The following is a 5,424-nucleotide window of genomic DNA, read 5'->3' as shown; positions in this document are numbered from 1 at the left end:
AATTTCATTTTTGCCTAGACTTTTACTGATAGCAATTTGAAGGTAGTCATTAGAGTCCTCAGCCTTTGAATGAGGAAATTTCAAGGGACACTTCAGTATAAATCTGCTCCTTTACTATAAGAAATTATTCCTGATTTGCTTTGGGCTATGAAAACCAATTACATGGATTTTTCACAATAACCTGTTTCTCCCAAACAGGAGTAGCACTTCTGGCCATAGGCAGACATATTTTTACTCCCCATTAACTGTGTGGGTGTGTAAGTGTAAGGAAAAGTGCTCTTTTAAACTTGAATTTAAAAACTAGCAAATGTTTGGAAGAAAGAATCATCATTTACAGTTAGACTATGAGACTCTGGCCATCCCAATTCCCTTCCTCTTCCAGCCAGCTGGCTTTGTGAAAACAGACATACCCTTTCCCATTCAATCAGAAATACTGCAGGCTTTATTCCTTACCAGTTCTGAGGCTCCAAGATTTAGGAAAGGCTATGATAGTGATTTTCAAAGCCAAATGTGACATAATTCACAGTGGTCTAGTTTAAAAGAAAACTTCAGCTCTGCTTTTCTTCTATTCAAGGTACTCCAGAGCTGCTCACTAATCCCTGTGGTCTGCTGAATTCACATCCTGGTGATACACAAATGTTGAAGGGATGCAACTGATAATGCCACTGGGTTGTTAAACTGTCTTGTGGAACCCTATTTGCAACAGTTGCTATCAATGTACGAGTTTTCCTCTTCCAAGCTACAGTAAAAATGTTTTAATCTTCTTACAACGATTATAAAAGTAAGTAATTAATAATGCTTAAAACAATTGTTTCCTTCTTCTGTGGTGACAGGTTGGGACTCGATGATCTGTGAGGTCTCTTCCAACCTTAGTGATACTGATACTTCTTTCCCTGCCAGCCAATCCCACTATTTTAATATCAGTATTTCAGAAATGAAACTTTGTATATACAAATTGGGCCTCCTGTGCCATTTATTTAAGAGTCCTGAGAACACTGGGCAGAGAAGGAAGAGGGTCTTTTTATTTACTGTCAGGTTTCCAACCTTTAGGACTTTTTCACTGAGTGTTCTATGTTTGCTGCTGCAATTAGAAACCTTGATTGTTTTTAAATGAAAGCTGAGCAGCACCCAATATCGTGAGACTTAGAGTTAAATTCCCTATCTGCCAACACAGTTGCAAAAGGTTTCTGAAGCCAGGGTGAAATAAATACTTTGAGAGAGCAGGCTCTCAGATGGCATAAGGCTGCTGCAACTGCTTCTACTTTAGCTGAGCACTGGGTGTTTGCTGAGAGACACAGCACTGCTCATAACAGGTCTAGCCAAGTCTGTAATCAAGCTTGGGCCAGGGTGCAGCTCCAGTGTATGCATTTGTATGTTGCTTGTGTGAATGAAAGGCCAAATAATCGCTGTACAAGGACTTTCTTCATCTCTGTGTGTAAAGGCCTGGCTGGGATGTGCAAGAGTGGACTGTGAAAGCTTTGATTTCATCTTCTGGGACTCTTGTAAAGGTTAAGCCTACTGCAAAGATTTTCTTTCCAAGAAGTAGTAGCACTGGAAAGGCAAAAATAAGAACACATGCTGTGTCTCCACCCTCCAAACTCAAGGAGTTCATCATACCAACTTTTCTCCTGGTTCCTCCACTTAGTTCAGAGATCTTAGGGCAGTATAGGAGGAGATGTGTTTGCCAGATTGGGATATGGATTAGTATCTAAACAGCAGGAAAGAATTTAGGATTTGGTCAGTGGGGAGAGAGGTTTTTCTTTAACTGCTCTTGCCTCTCACACTGATAAGAGCATCAAAGTTTAAAAACAGCAGCCCAGCAGAAAAGTGCTGGCATGTGGATAATGTAAATGAATGAATCTGTAACCCAGGCAGCCAGGTGAATCTTCCCTTGATGTGCTACTGAAGGGTTCATTTGAAATTGCAACAGTCAAAAGTGAGGAGCGTTGGTAGGCCAGAAAAAAGAGCCCTCAAGAACCAAAAGTAATTAGAAAACAGATGGACAGGTTTTTGTTGTTTCAGGCTTCTCCAGTACATTAAAAAAAGAGCAAACATTGTACAGCTGGAAGTTCTTTGACCCACCACAAAATTTCAAATAAAATTCCCTTTTAGGAAAATAATCCCTTCAGACTTTGATCAAGAAACAGCTATGCAGGGTTTGTGGTCCTTTCCTGTTTGGTCTGGCTGAGAAGGTGCTCAGGAAGGTCCCAGTCCCTTCCTCCAGTCACAGTCTGCTGAGCACCTATTTTCCCACCAGTGGTGGTCCTTGTCACCTTGCCACACCAGTATTTCAGAAAGGCTGGTGTCTGCCTCCCAGGGAATTGCTATTTTCCTTCTCTCAGGCACTGAAGAAAGATGTGGGGTTTTTTAGCTTAAACCAATATTTTGAATAACTTGTGATTTTAATTGCTAACAAGCTTGGCATGATTATGTAGCAGCAGCTCCTGGAAAACATAAACTAATTTATCTGACAAGTCCTATCTCTATCAGACCAAGCTGTCCTGGGAAGAACCACCACTGGATTAGCAACCAGGTTTGTGCTTTGCTTTTTTTTTTTGCTTTTTTTTTTTTTTCTCTTTTTCTTTTTTTTTTTTTCCTTTTCTCTTGCTTTTTCTTTTTTTTCCTTTTTTTCTTGCCTTTTTTTTCCCTTTTCTCTTGCCTTTTCTTTTTTTCCCTTTTCTCTTGCCTTTTCTTTTTTTCCCTTTTCTCTTGCCTTTTCTTTTTTCCCCTTTTCTCTTGCCTTTTCTTTTGTTCCCTTTTCTCTTGCCTTTCCTTTTTTTTACTTTTCTCTTGCCTTTTCTTTTGTTCTCCTTTTCTCTTGCCTTTTCTTTTGTTCCCCTTTTCTCTTGCCTGTTCTTTTGTTCCCCTTTTCTCTTGCCTGTTCTTTTTTCCCCCTTTTCTCTTGCCTGTTCTTTTTTTCCCCTTTTCTCCTGCTTTTTGCTTTTTCTTTTATCTTTTTCTCTTGCTTTATTCTTTCTTTTTACTTTATTTTTGCTCCAGCAGCAGTGATACCTTTTTAACTTAGGAACAAAACCTCTTCTTTTGCTCCATAATGTGTGAATCTGCAGAGACAGTGCACAGGAAGATGGGCAGAGGCTCGGAGGACTTTCATCTTAATGGAGCTCTGCGTGAGTGAGAGCATCCCGGGGGGGCCCTCTCGGGTGGGAAAAGCTTCAGAGCCTGCGGCAGTGTGAGGTACCGATAAGGAGATGAAACAATAGCTGCGACACCAAGAGCCTTCAAACAATTACTTGGTGAGGATGTTACAGAGTCAAGTGCTTTGTGCATTTGCTGCACGGAGCAAATCCACTCACTCCTGAACGCTTAACTCCTCTTCCTTTGCCATGTAATTTAATGCACAGCTTTTAAGGGCATCTGCATTTGTGAATGCTAAGGAAATAGCACTTCTGTTTCTTGCTATTTACAATAGTTTTCATTTCCCTTCTTCCAGGGCCACTATGAGACCTCTAAACCACTGCAGTGGAGCCCAAGACCTGAGCCTAGGTGAAGTTATGTACAAGCCATGCTCTGGCAGAGATGGGAAACCTGAGATGTCCTTGCTTGAGATCCAGAAATGGAACTAAGGAACCATTCCTAAACTTCTTGTATTATTGATGCTTCACTTCCTCATTAATGCCACAAAGATTTATGTGAAGGGACTTCTATGGTGCTAATGGAATTACCTACCTAAATCTCCCCCGCGCCAATGGCAGGGCATGTTCTGGCTCTCTGCCCTCACCTTAGTGCCGGGTGAGTAATTGAATTATTAGCTAGGTAGTAAAAGTCATAATCTCTTCCATTTAGTTTTGATTGGGTTTTTTTTGTTGTTGTTGATAGTGTTGACAGCTTGTCAGTACTTTTGATTTAGCCTTGAGTTACAATTTGAAATACAAATTGAAAATGTTTTGCTTGTTTTTCCCATTCCAATGCCAGTGATGGTCAGTGGTTTCAATCAATCAGCTCTGCAGTTATTTCACAAATAAAATGCTGTCCTGCAGCATTTCACCTACCTCTGTTGAATGCACAAAATCTAAAAGGGTGTCTTTGAAATAGGTATGTTTTCTAACTGCAGTAATAGCAATTATATGCTTGCACTGGTGAAGTCTTTAATCTAGTGTTCCCCTGCACGCTATGCATTACTAGATGAACAAAAGGAAGATGTTTAGTCCAGTGCATAGGAGATGAGTTGTGCTCCCCTCAAAGTGCAAATGTGTCTTTTAGGGGAGACATAGCCTTTCTTGAGGCTGTAGAAAAGACAGGGCATGAAAAGACCCTCCAAAGGGCACGTGTGTGTCAAAATGCACAACGGCCACATAGCCAGAGGGTGTATAAGAGGGATGTGGGCTATTTTGGGGGAATCCTGAGCATGGACTGAGCATGGTGCTGTAGGCAGGGATGAGTGGTCAGGCTCTGTGCTCTATCCCTCTCTCACCTTGTAGTAACTCAGGGAGAGGCTGCATTGAGTCAGATGAGTGTGCTAAGAGCTGTGCAACTTCTGCATGCCTGCGCCTGCTCCTGCTAGGACCTTCACATTGCTTCAGATCCAGTTATGATTTTGCTGAAAATCCTTAGCCGTAGCCTCACTGCTGCCAGTTAATTTCCTAAGATCCCTGCACATTTGATACCTGTGCACAGTATGCTTTTCTGTGCAGCACTGACTTCTGGTCTAGCAAAAATTACTATGAAGGAGTAGGAATACACCTGAAAGGAGCTACTCAAACCAAGATGGGAGGTTACAGCTGGGTAGCCTGTTGTGTGAAACGGTTCTTGTTCAAGAGTATGCACAGACAGCTGTGAGTGATTTATTCACTGTTAATGATCTTGATCCTGTGAAGCTGAGCTGCCAGCAAAGGTGACCATATCAGCTGCTCTATGTGGTAGGAGGAGAGGTTGTACCTACAGGAAAGCAACAAACCAGTTCAGAACACTGGGAGCATGAAACTCTGGACATTAACAATAGAAAACTATCATGTGTTTGAGAAGAGGAAACTAAGCAGGAAACAGGAGCTTAAATTAGGTTGCAGCTTCCTGGACAAAAGACTCGGGTTATAAATATTCTGGTGGCATTTAGAGCAGGGCTGGCTCACCGATTGCTCTTTGCTGCCCTTGACAGTACCATGTCATGTGGATTCTGTGTTGTGTTTGTATTCTGCTTCACCAGGAAAACTATTCACAGTATCTCAGAGGTGTGGGAGGAGGCTGTGCATGGGTTTGGCAAGTCTTCTGAGTATGCTGCTGAGTGAGGAGTCTAAGCCCTTGCTTTCCACTGCAGCGCTTTCGGACAGGAGCTGTGGGATGGGTTGTGGCAAATAATTGCTCAGCTGGCACCAGGGATGCTGGCTTTTAAGAGCAACTTTTCAAAGAAGCTAAACTTTTACATGAGACCCCAACTCCTCAACCTTTGTGATCAGCTGGCACAAGGGC

General features: G+C 42.0%; 1 long non-coding RNA gene across 1 annotated transcript; it reads left to right on the top strand.

Annotated features, from left to right (window-relative positions):
* Positions 1 to 753: 753 nt before the first annotated feature.
* Positions 754 to 3,106, top strand: LOC137461576 (uncharacterized). Its single transcript, XR_010993426.1, has 3 exons — positions 754 to 781; positions 2,491 to 2,533; positions 3,069 to 3,106. It is a non-coding gene; the product is annotated as an uncharacterized lncRNA (long non-coding RNA).
* The last annotated feature ends 2,318 nt before the right edge of the window (positions 3,107 to 5,424 follow it).

The sequence above is a fragment of the Melanerpes formicivorus genome, unplaced genomic scaffold, assembly GCF_026170545.1.
Source record: "Melanerpes formicivorus ecotype bairdi unplaced genomic scaffold, bMelFor1.0.p_v2 SCAF_2567, whole genome shotgun sequence".
NCBI lineage: Eukaryota > Metazoa > Chordata > Aves > Piciformes > Picidae > Melanerpes > Melanerpes formicivorus.
The sequence above is the reverse complement of the archived record's forward strand: the minus strand, read 5'-3'. Positions and strand labels throughout refer to the sequence as shown.